Raw genomic sequence first — 13,711 nt, 5'->3', positions numbered from 1 at the left:
TCAGCGTGCTATGGAGAGAGCTATGCTTGGAATCTCTTTGAGGGATAAAATCCGGAACGAAGTGATTCGACAAAGAACGAAAGTTACCGACATAGCTCTAAGGGCTAGTACATTGAAGTGGCAGTGGGCTGGTCATGTCTCTCGGACGACCGATGGTCGTTGGAGTCGTAAGGTCCTTGAGTGGAGACCGCGTCTCGGTAAGCGAAGTGTGGGGCGTCCCCCCACTAGGTGGAGCGACGACCTCCGGAAGGTGGCAGGCATCGATTGGATGCAAAAAGCCAAAGATAGAGCCGGCTGGCGCTACTTAAAAGAGGCCTATGTCCAGCAGTGGATACATGATGGCTGATGATGATGATGACAATCCTTTTTGGACATTACAAAAGATATCCTTTTTCGTCAGAATGAAAAAAATATCCATCTACCTAGTAGTAGTCGAAGTAAATGTTACAGAACATTACGATATTAAAACAGGAAAATGTCCAAAAACAGTTCAGTCACTAACTTAACAAAACGTAACGTAAAAGGATCCAAAAATAGTATCCAATCCAACCATACCCTGATAAAACAAGAGCCTGTCTCAGTGACACATACCTCAATTGATGAAGGTCGAAAAGTCAGCCATGCTCCTACTATAGGTAAGTACAGTAACCAATTGTGACGTTTAGACCGTGATGGCTTTGGAAGACAGCAGGTTTCAAAGGTCCAGGCCCAGTTGATCACTCGGTTAATCACTTCCACTTGGAAATCCACACCCCTTTCGGTTTCTACACGACATCGTACCGGAACGCTAAATCGTTTGGCGGTACGTCTTTGTCAGTAGGGTGGTAATTAGTCACGGCCGAAACCTCATACCGACCAGACCTGAACCAATTAAAAAAACCTCAATCGGCCCAACCGGGAATCGAACCCAGGACCTCCGTCATGTAAATCCACCGCGTTTACCACTGCGCCAAAATATTGGACATCCAGCGCTGATTCTCAGCTGTCACCCAGAATCAGTGAAATGACGTAAGTCTGGCTGCCGTAGTCTCTTAGTCCATGAACAAAATCCACTTTGGCCATTGTTGACAGACGTTTGCGTCACTTTCACGATTTATAGTCGCAATTAGTTATGTAGTCGACGCGACAAACGATCTGTTGTGACAAACGGCCTCAGTACAAAACACACTCGTGGGATGCACCGCGACTATAAACGTTGGCTTTTTCGATTAACGCCACTGAGTTGATCAATGATCAATCGGCGAATAAGTACTTTTTAGGCTTAATTGTAGTTATACTTTGGAACATACAAAAATGTACGCCTCGCGATTTTTTAATATCAATTCAACCATATCAAACTAGACCGCGAAATTAATTAATTAATCGATTGGAGAAGTCTTTCGTTTGTTTGAATTCTAAACTTCTGTATTATGAGAATTTAAAATCAAGTATCTATATGGGAGAGTAGTGTAACTAATCGTCGTCATCAACCCATATTCGGCTCACTGCTGAGCTCGAGTCTCCTCTCAGAATGAGAGGGGTTAGGCCAATAGTCCACCACGCTGGCCCAATGCGGATTGGCAGACTTCACACACGCAGAGAATGAAGATAATTCTCGGGGGTCAGGTTTCCTCACGTTTTCCTTCACCGATTGAGACATGTGATATTTAATTTCTTAAAACGCACACAACTTAAAAGTTGGAGGTGCATGCCCGGATTCGAACCCACACCCTCCGGAATCGGAGGCAGAGGTCATATCCACTGGGCTATCACTGCACTAATGTAACTAATATCGGCGGTTAATTATTAAGTAACGTATTATATTATAAGGGACTCTGGGACTCTGTCATATCCTACCATCCCCTGTACAATTCCACCCACCCAGTTGGACAGTTCCACCCAGTGAAACAAATAGTAAAAGTCGAATGCTATAAATAAACATAGTAAATTGGACATAATATTTTGAACTGCAGATAATGTCAAAGTCAAAGTAAAATAAATATTAAATAAAAATCGGTGAAGGAATTCATCATCAAATACAAAAAGTAACATTACATTGTTGTAATGGTAATAAATAAATTCATAAAAAGAACTAAATCTACAAGTATAAGAAGCCCACCAAAAAATCCCAAGATAAATCAATTTAGGTTCTTTCAGAATGTTTTTTTACAGAATTCTTTCACTTACTATACGCATAGATAATTCTACGGGTGAATTTTTATTTCGTCATGAGCGTTTTAATCGTCTATACGAATTGTAAGCGAAAATCAAATTATGTTTAAGCTCTACCCGACATACATCGACGTTTGTGTCGCGGTGACATTTACAGCTGCAATTAGTTATGTGGCCGCGACATACGATGTCCAGTTCGGAAACACCCTTCAATGCTGTAATGTCGCGTTCGATTTGTTCTCGAAAACAATCATGCTTTACACAAGCGTTATCAGAGTAAGAGAAATGTGTGTTTCGACGTAATAAACGCCCTTAGGTTCCGTACCTCAAAAGAAAAAAACCTTTTATAGGATCTCGTTTTTGCGTCTGTCTGCCCGTCTAACAAGATGATGAAGATCCCTTTAAGATAGTAACGCATGAAGGTATCTAGTTGAAATTAAAACCGTTATACTCAGGGGTGCGATTCTGCTATTTGACACTCGTCGACGAACTTTTCGCCTATAACAAGTCTTTTTCGAATTTGAACTTTATGCTTAAAGGATGCTTAGATTATAATTACGCTTACAACGAAGATACAAAGAACGATACATAAAAATCAAACCATAAGTATAAGTGGTTGTATAGAAATAATTGTAGGCCAGTATGAACCTAGTCCACACAGGGCTATATATCCGTGATATCGCAGTGGATAATAGCCGTTATAGCCCAGTGGATATGACCTCTACCTCTGACTCCAGAGGGTGTAGGTTCGAATCCGTTCCGTTCGCATGCACCTCCAACTTTTCAGTTAAGTATATGCATTTTAAGAAATAAAATATCACGTGTCTCAAACGGTGAAGGGAAAACATCGTGAGGAAACCTGCATACCTGAGATTTTTTTTAATTATGTAGGTTTGTAAAGTCTGTCTATCAGCATTGGGCTAGTGTGGTGGACTATTGGCCTAACCCCTCTTATTCTGGGACGAGACTCGAGTTCAATAATGAGCCGAATATGGGTTGATAATGATAATGGAGTACCTTACCTATGTTAAAAAGCCTGAAAACTAATAATCCGTTATCGTACAGTCAAGTACAACAATCAATATTATAATTTTAGGATGTCCAAACCAAAACATTATTTCGACACTAAGTTTAGTGTGCCTACAGTGCGAATTGGTAAACCAATAAAAATTAATGTCTCATAGCTATGGACGGCAGAATACGCATTGTTCGGCAGTACATGGGCTCTAAATTCTAATGTTCTGTGTTATTTATATATTTTATTTCCACAGACGGCATGATGTTTTTTTTCAATGATTTTTTTATGTTTGCACTTTAAAAAAAAAACGTTTTTATTAGGACGGTGAAATGTAAACTTAGGTCTTTCTGTATTTAATTTTATGTAAGTAACATCTTTTGAATACCATTTATGTTATTCGCAAATAAACAGGAAGATAATAAATAAAAAAAATACAAAATCAAAAATGTTATGAGAGGCAAAATAGAAATTGATTGTTCGAAAATATATCTTCTTTGTTGCTGTTCGAAAATATATCTACTTAAAGAGCAATAAATAAGGAAAATCTTCTTAGTAGATGTGTCTTCCAAAAAATTGGATTTTTTAACCTTTATGGGTTAAAAATTTAATAATTAAAAAAATAAAACCGGTGCTATTTTTTTTTTCAATTGGGAATTATGAAAACTATGGTATTATTATAGTATGACTTTAAGAACATCTTGAGCTAAAATACAATTCAAAGTCGAATTCACATTCGTTATTTCAATCAGCCTTGATTACAAACACTAGTCGAAGTTTTATTTCGGAAGGACAACTATATAAATAATCCAATTTTTTAATAAATCTACGTTATACCTACCTAAAAATATGACTTTGGCAGAATTTAGTTTATCGTAGGACATGTTATACAAAGAGCTATCAATAAATAAAGCACCATCGACACAGCTGGCTAGTACACAAATTTCAGGCCTCCGTGCCGCAATATCTTGCATTAAGCCTGCACTCACTGCCGTGATTTACACTGCAACACTGTGTGTAGTGCGCTTAATGGCTGCCCGTGATACTGTTAAATATAACCCACCTCATGGCGACGTGAGGTTCAACAAAAACTTGCTATATTAAAATGCTGCATAGCTGTTAAAAAATGTGCGCTGTAAAAAGCTCTGACGGGCGTCTGGGCTGCAAGTTTTAGTTTTTTGAAGGACTACTGAAAAAGAGATAAAAAATCATTTTTTGCAATAATTGATATCCTCATAGAGACGTGATAGCCCAGTGGATATGACCTCTGCCTCCAAAGCCGGAGCCCCGGTTCGACTCCGGTCCGGGGCATGCACCTCCAACTTTTCAGTTGTGTGCATTTTAAGAAATTAAATATCACGTGTCTCAAACGGTGAAGGATAACATCGTGAGGAAACCTGCACGCCAGAGAATTTCTTAATTCTCTGCGTGTGTGAAGTCTGCCAATCCGCATTGGGCCAGCGTGGTGGACTATTGGCCTAACGCCTCTCATTCTGAGAGGAGACTCGAGCTCAGCAGTGAGCCGTATATGGGTTGATAACGACGATATCCTCATCTTGATCGGCTTCTATGGACCGCCTCCATCCAGCGAGTCACTGCGGCTGGCTTATTATCGTCAGTCCACTAAGTAGAGGGTTAACCAACACAGAGATTTTCGGTATTACAACACTTATGGACTCCAACGTCTATTGACTCTTTGACTATTTGTTTCACGACTCGTTGACTATTATATACAGTAAAAGCTCCTTATTCACACTTCCTTTATTCACGTTTTCACTATTCGCGGATTAAAAAATTGCGTCCCAATCCTTATATTAAACTAAATATTTAGCCGCGAGGCTTAATATTTAGTTTAACAGTTATTCGCGGATCTAACTGACGAAACTGACTTAAAATCTGCAAATTAAAACTTTAACTTGCAAATACCTATTGACGAAATTGCGAATGGATGGTTTAAGAATGCCACTGCTTAAAATCATTCTCAATAAAAGCTTTTAAAAAAGTTAAGCAAGAAAAAATTTAAAAATTCTTCATACCATTGTCTAAGACTGAAGATAATAGTTAATCAATAACTTCAATTAATTGTTGTTTCTTTATATATTTGTTATTTATTTTGTCACCCAAGAACGTATCCCTTATAATCCCATATAAAATACCATTCCATATTCACGGTTTCTGTATTCGCGACACAGATAACGTATCACTCGCGAATTATGAGCTTTTACTGTACTCTATAACAACCGCCGGATTTTTCGAGTATATTCGGACAAACGTTCGTGATATTTTCTATTTCAGCAATAAGAAAAACACTAACATTCTAAAGCATGCAATGATCTTAATTTTATTTCGTTATACTGTACCTACCGTTCGTTTTATTGCAGCTTCCCGAAATTGTTGTATATCAAAATATAAAATAGCATCAGCAAACTAGCGGACAACCCACGATTCTGTTGCCGTGCCAAAAGTTCGCTCACACAGAAATCTAAATAAAACATTTTTGATTTAACCAGCCACGCATTTTTCTGTTGAAATTCAACAATTCTCAAAACAAAAAAAAAAGATTATATTTAGCTTGTGCTGAATTTTATGGAAATAATTCACGGAATAAGTAAAGCCTATCGGAGGTAGTGGAAATTCGATTTATACAACAGAGTAACATTTCACAGTGCACGCAAGGAACCTGAGGCATAGGTAGGTGTGACGCGTTAAGAACATAAAATACCTAATATGTTCACAATTTTAAAACAGTGGTGTTTAGAAGTCAGGCAGGCATATTTTTTTTTTTATTCTTTACAAGCTAGTCCTTGACTGCAATCTCACCTGATTGTAAGTGATGATGCAATTTAAGAAACAGCAGGTTAACTTGTTAGGAGTTAGATAAAAATCCACACCCTTTTCGATTTCTACAAGATGTCTTGTCGTCGTACAAATCGCTTTGCGTCACGTCTTTGTGGTAGGATTGTAGCAAGAAAACCTTAATCTGACCAGCCGGGGATCAAATACAGGAGCTCCGTCTTATAAATCCACTGCGCATACCACTGCACCAAAGAGGCCACCAGTTGTGTCCAGCAGTGGATGTCTATCGCACTAACTTGAAAGAGGCAAATTATTTACGTTGTAAGTTTTTTTTAATACATGCTCCTTTTTTTAGACACAAGGAAATAGAACATCAGTTACATTAGTATTCTAAAAGAACGGTTAATTACTCGATTAATAATTCCGTTACTTAACTGCACGTGGGTATTCTACGATATTTATGGCAACCTTCGGTTCGTGTCGTTTTGAGTTATTCCCCATTACGAATGTTGACGTACGAATTTAAATATAGAACAACCCTACACTTTAAAGGTTTCCATTTATTAAGTGAGTATTTGGGTATATTTTAGAGTTAAAGTATTTCATTTCTAAACTATTTAATTAATTCAGTGAATCTGTAACTAATTAATAACGTAAAAGGTTATTTTAAAAGTTTACATTAATTTGATTTCAAATTGAGATTTTTATTACCAAGTTATCACGAGATATAAAGCTTTTAAAATTGCTCCTAACCTAGTAAGAAATAAAAAGAAAGAAAAATGCGTTTATTTCGAACTATAAACTCTAGGTAATAGTCCTCAAAGTGTAACCTGTCTAGAAGTCTGAGATTTTCTCAAACACTACTCGAATTAGAAAGGGTTTCCAGATAAGATTTAATGTACCTACATATTTTTATTTGGCAGTTAATCCTAATAAAAATAAAATATTATTGTAAGTAATAAAATAATAGATTATAAATAGTAAATATGGAATATGGTAACTGGTGATGATTAAATTTCGTAACGATAAACATAAAGTCATAAAGCTTTTAGAGAACCGAACAACAAACTCGTCCTGAAATTTGTTACCACATTAACAACACCATTATCGGCCTATTTTGACGGCTCATTAAAGGGCCATGACTATCTCTTACGAGGGATATGGAACTTGGACCCACCACGCTGCTCTACTGCAGGTTGATGGACTCAAATTACAAAACTAAATAATTACTAGTTTGTGTCAAGAAATTTCTCAAACCATTTCACCTTTTGTCTTTTGTAGATATAGAATCAATTTAAAAATAATATTATTGCTATAAGAAATATTATGATAATGTTAATTTGGATCGTATTATTTCTATGATTTTTTTACATGATTTCATCTTAAAACAAAAAAAGACGAAATATCAATTAGTTTTCGTAGCACATAGCGCCATCTATCACTACGTTGCAAAACTAAAAAGTATTCAATCTTTGACACAGCTGGCGCTAGCAGTCGATGCGCATAGACTTTCAAGATTGTTTAAAATACTTATAAATATTGATTTATACATTTATTTACCAAACATATTCACATTAATCACTTAATTAGTAAGAACAAGTCAATTTTGATTGCAACAACAGAAAAAAAATTCTAAACTGGTGAGTAATTTTTAACGTTCAACCAAAAATCTTGCGCTGGTTTTTCCTTTAACTTTCGTCCTAAACTGACAACATGTAAGAATGCCGTACCCGATGTCCCAAGAGTGAAGCTTTAGGCAACTTTTTCTGCAAATCTGGATGTCTCGAGAAAAACTTGTTCAGTCCTCATAAATATTTACCGATTCAATAGCATTATCAACAAATCTTGTTTTGCGTGGATCTGTCTGCCTACACGAATAAGGTATGTAATGCGATCCGACACTAATTGATGGCTACAAAATAAAAACTTAAAAGCCAATCGGCTCATTATGTCAATGATTTAATTTGTAAAACTTCGTCAACCGTGGTTGTAATATCTATTTGTAAGCGTCCAATATTAGATTCTCTAAAGTCGCATTGTTACTTTTTCTTTACAATATAGGTATAACATAAATTATAAAATTAACATTTTAATAACACTAGTCAACAAAAAAAATTTTTAATTTTTGTAATATCATTTAAGAAATTTTGAATTCTTATAAATAAATTATAATTTGCAAATTATAATTTTCGTCCAAGGCGCAGTGGTATGCGCAGTGGATTTACAAGACCGGAGGTCCTGGGTTCGAGCCCCGGTTGAACCGATTGCGGTTTTCTTAATTTGTTTTTGTGATGATCTAAAATATATTAATAGCGCTAATGTTTTTTTGTTACTACGACCATCTAACATGATTATTTCAACGAAATTACGTAAATCCAAGTTTTTCGTTAAAATAACCTTACGACCTGCCACTATCACTACTACACTAATGTTACTTTAATTACGAATTATTTTAACGATAATTGTGTCATTTTTATTAAAGAAATCGAACCACACTCTCTTACCTTACCAAACCGTTAAAAGCTAATATTTTTATATGATTACAATTTCAATTTATTCACAAGTACTCTAATTATAAATAGTCGTACCTACATGATAAAACAATACAATGATGAGATTTGTAATAGTTATATGACGCACCAAAGCTACTTAGACTATACGTATAACCCACCTCAACAAGGCACCACAATACCTAACTTGGAGTATAATTAACAGAGATTAGCTCTCAATCTTGCAGCGCCTCGTACCTTTGTAGCTAAGACTGCATTATGGACGGCTACGTCCTAGGATTTCTAAGCTGGCTCGAGATAACGACGAAACAGGCTCTTTGACGAAAATTAGTAGTGCATACCCTGACAACTCCAATGCTGCAGTAATTTGCCATACCTGTCTTCTACATAACAAGGTCCACATATTTGAACATGTCTGTCTGCACCGACAAATGAGGGTTATTGACACAACAGTGGCTTATCAAGTATACGAGCTACAAATTATTTAACCATCGCTAGAGCTTAGTGTCTTTGTAGAAATCATTGATTTGATAGATAAAATTGCGCCCGTTGAGTATTAAATGATTATAATTTTTATTAAATTTGTTTAATCTACTTCCCTTTTATGCTTAATTAATAAAAGACGTACACTATTCAAGAAATATACCCAATGGAATTCAAAACGTAAGGGTTACTTGCTTTTCCATTGCAACTTTGGGGTTGCCAGATATAAACAGTTATTTCATCATATCAGCTGATGGACGTCCACTGGAGGACCTATGTAGGGACTTTATTTCTTATGTATACTAATACTATAAAGCTGAAGAGTTTGTTTGGTTGAACGCGCTAATCTCAGGAACTACGGGTCCGGTTCAAAAAATTCTTCCAGCGTTAGATAGCCCATTTATCGAGGATCGCTATAGGTTACATATTATCCCCGTATTCTTACAGGAACGGGAACCACGCGGGTACCTAAAATAAGGATTTTATGTTTCCTAAATTAGCTCAGTTTTAGTATCATGTCAAGGTGTACCACCAAGCGATTTTATGTTTTGGTACGTTACTGTGTAGAATCATAACGAGACTTATCTACTCATTTCAAATTAAGATAGTAAAAGTCTAATTGTATCTTGGTGAAACCTGGATTAGCCTTTAAGCTATTTAAGCTATTTCTAAATTTAAATCACCAGAGATCATCGAGATAAAAACGAGTCCACGAAAATTAAGCAATTTCAAAATCCGCGCGTTTTTTTTTCAATTAATTATTTGCAGTTCACATAAGGCAACATATGCCTATAGATTACTTAGGACATCAAGTTTCATTAATCCGGCACTGGGTAAAACCGCAAAACCAGAGAATATTAAGGATTCAAGAAAAAAATTAACATCAAAAAAGCTAAAGATAATAAAATCATTACTGTCGGTATTCTTAAAGAAGAAATTAAACAAAATGATTTAATTTAACAATTGAGACATAATGAACACTTAACATACAAAGTTGTAATAATAATTATTGGAAACAGCGAGTGGCACTCAATAATGGCTTATAAAAAAATCCAAAACCATTCACATGGCAAATATCCCGCGGCAGACATTATAAAGTCGTAAAATCGTAAAATCGTAATATGCTCTTTATACAACCCAGTGCAGCGAAATTATCCGTAATTTACCTCAGCAAACAAACAATATACATTGTAATTCGATGGAAGTTTGTACAAAGTAGGAGGTAGAGATTCCTTATATTAAGCTTAGAAGGCCACTTAGATCTCCGATCACCTGTAGGAGTAAATGTAGGTGTCCATTACTTACTCCGATCACCTGTGTAATAAATGTAGGTTTCCTAATACTATATTTTTGAGGTGTTCAGCTTAATGTATTCTCTATCTGGCAAACAATTTTTTAAATCGTCCAAAATAATTATTAAAATCATTCTCATCTTGAATTATGTATATCTGTTTGGTTTTTGTGTCATGGGAAATTAAAAAACCGGCCAAGTGCGTGTCGGGCCACGCGCAGTGTAGGTTCCGTAGATTAAGATAGCACTTTAATCCCTTACGTAATGCACAAAAATACCGATACCCCACACCATGGGATAGACGATAAAAAATTCATCCTCACTTTGCATGTAGATAAGAAACACAATATTTTTTTAAATTTTTTTTTACCACTTTAAATACGTTATTAATATACATACCCGTACCAAAATTCAGTTTTCTAATATGGCGAAACTATAAAGGTTCTTTATAGACTACGGAACCCTATAAATGATGTAGTTATTACGATCAATCAATTTACGCCGGTACAATCATACTGTTAATATGAACCGAATCATAATAATAAAAAAAAAATAACTATAAAATTTAACCCTGAAAATCTTAATTAATAACAGGTTAGGGAAGATTAACAACTACCTATAGTGGTTTATCGGTAGATACAGATTAAAACGCGCCTAATTAAAATAGTGGAATAGTTTGCAAAAAACACGTTTTACCTTGCAACAGTATATTGATGAGTCAACATGCTTCTGTGTAGAAGTTGATTCTTCTGAATCCCGTCTATGTTTGCTTTTGGAACCATAATAAATCAAAATCAAAATCAAAAATCATTTATTTCAAGTAGGCTCAGTTTCCAAGCACTTTTGACACGTCAGTTGACTATTTGTAAAGATTCTACCACCGGTTCTGAAGGCAGATAAAACAGTAAATACCATTTTACTTATTATTTTTATGTCGTTACAGTATTAAATATGATAGTTAAAATTTGAGTAGCACCATTATTATTTTGGTATGTTTATTTGCATATTTATTTTTTAATTCACCCCCAATGCAAAAAGAGGGGTCTGTCTGTGCACCATAGCTCCCAAACGGATGAAGCCATTTCAATTTAGTTTTTTTTTTTGTATTAAAAATGACTTATTTAAGAGTATTCTTAAATATTTCTAATGAAAATCGGTTGAGCCGTTTAAAAGTTGTGGGGGGTGAAATTGGAGACGAATAACCGAATATCTGTAAACATACTCGAGTGGGTCTTTATTTGGTGAGTCTCAAATGAAAACGCAATCTATACTAATATTATAAAGCTGAAGAGTTAGTTTGTTTGATTGAACGCGCTAATCTCAGGCACTACTGGTCCGATTTGAAAAATTCTTTCAGTGTTAGATAGCCCATTTATCGAGGAAGGCTATAGACTATATATTATCCCCGTATCCCTACGGGAACGGGAAACACGCGGGTGAAACCGCGCGGCGTCAGCTAGTGAAAGATAATATTATTGACTTGATCGAGAGTGTAATTAATAGTTTCATGATATTCGGCAGCTTAAATTTTTTTAATTTGTAAGATATCAGTTTGGTATTTTTACGTAAAACAGCAAAAATGGTTTTATTGTATATTCTTAACTCACAATTCAGCAGTCACGTAAGGTTTATTTCGCCAAGTAGACTGAAACCGAGTTTACGTTGCACTCGTTTCGAACCCAACAATTAAGAATTAACATATCTGGAAATGCTTTAACGGAGGCGGAATGTAATAAGTCCCTTGACGCATCGTGATTAGCCTGTCATAGGTCTGGGGAACTGGCATTGTAATCAGGTTCACATAGACCAAGAGACGGTCACTTGGAATTAAATTATAATAAGCATTTTGTTTTTACAATAACAATATGTGGAACTTGACAAATATTGTCATCGAATACTTCTATATCTTCATCTTATCAGTCAATATCAAAAGCAAAGTCTGTCTACTCTCTGTCTGTACTACGGTTCTGCGTCCCAAACATCCAGCCATTAACATAATAGGTAATTAGTTTGTACTTAGATTATTATTATTGTATATTATTCCTATATTAACAAGTAATTATCGTAGAACATAAGATTATACGTAGTACACTTATTTTGCTTTTCTATTTTACATTAATTTAAAATTATCTTTGATTACAATAGTATTTTTGTAATATCCATAAATAATAATTATTTTGTTAACCCATAAATAATGTTTATTTTGTTGACGGCCTCCGTGGCGCAGTGGTATGCGCGGTGGATTAACAAAACGGAGGTCCTGGGTTCGATCCCCGGCTGGGCTGATTGAGATTGTCTTATCGGCTTCGGCCGTGGCTACTAGGCTACCACCCTACCGGCAAAGACGTACCGCCAAGCGATTTAGCATTCCGGTACGATGCCGTGTAGAAACCGAAAGGGGTGTGGATTTGCATGTTCCTCCTAACAAGTAAACCCGCTTCCATCTTAGACTGCATCATCACTTACCATCAGGTGAGATTGTCAAGGGTTAGTCAAGGGCTAACTTGTAAAGAATAAAAAAAATCTAGGTGGGTACTGAACATCATAGGAATAAGTAAAAATTATGAAAAGATCCAATTATTCGTACTGTCTCTTGGCCTAGCTACACGCCTCCACAAATCAGGCTGTATTTTAAGGGTATTGTGTTTCAATTTAATAAAAACTTTAGCGTCTTTCAAAGTCTAAAATCTGTCGTCAAACATTTTAAAAAAGGTTTGATCGTTTAATCTAAAAGTATGAGTAGGTACTTACCTTGATTTATAAAATGTGGAAAACTAAATACTAGTAAAACGAGATGAAGAGCCGATGGAGATTGGGGTCCCAAGTTTTTGGAAACTGGCGACTTGAAATCATGGGGTGTTTAGAAGTTCCTACAGGAGGTCTATCAGCAAACGTCCATCGGATGATGATGTAAATCCTATACTTTTATTAGTATGTATGTTGTGGTTATGAACAACAACGAGTAATCATGACTTCACGTCATCAGGAATATTGAAAAGATAGGCTTTTATGGTTAACGAGACCTAATGGTGCTCAAATTCTAGATGGCACTGAAGACAGAAGGGCATTCCAGACTTTAGTTGTGTGAATTAGAAACGTGAAAGCAAACTGTTTAGTAAGAGTTTCCATGATATTCTCAAAGTAAGGACACCATCGTTGGCAACTTGCTGTTTTGTGGTAGAAGTGGGAAGGAGGCAGAAGACAGTGGAGTTTCTGCACATACTCTAAATCTATACTAATATTATAAAGTTGAAGAGTTTGTTTGAATGCGCTAATCTCAGGAACTACTGGTCTGATTTGAAAAATTCTTTCAGTGTTAGATAGCCCATTTATAAGAAAGGCTATAGGCTATGTTTGTCCTCGTATTTCTAAAGGAACCGGAACCACGTGGGTGAAACCGCGCGGTGTCTACTAGTTCTTATATCTGGTATCAAACCGACAGACAAGAAGAATTGCGAATCGACA

The sequence above is a fragment of the Bicyclus anynana genome, chromosome 13 (assembly GCF_947172395.1).
Source record: "Bicyclus anynana chromosome 13, ilBicAnyn1.1, whole genome shotgun sequence".
Taxonomy (NCBI): Eukaryota; Metazoa; Arthropoda; class Insecta; order Lepidoptera; family Nymphalidae; genus Bicyclus; species Bicyclus anynana.
Note: the sequence above shows the minus strand (reverse complement) of the source record.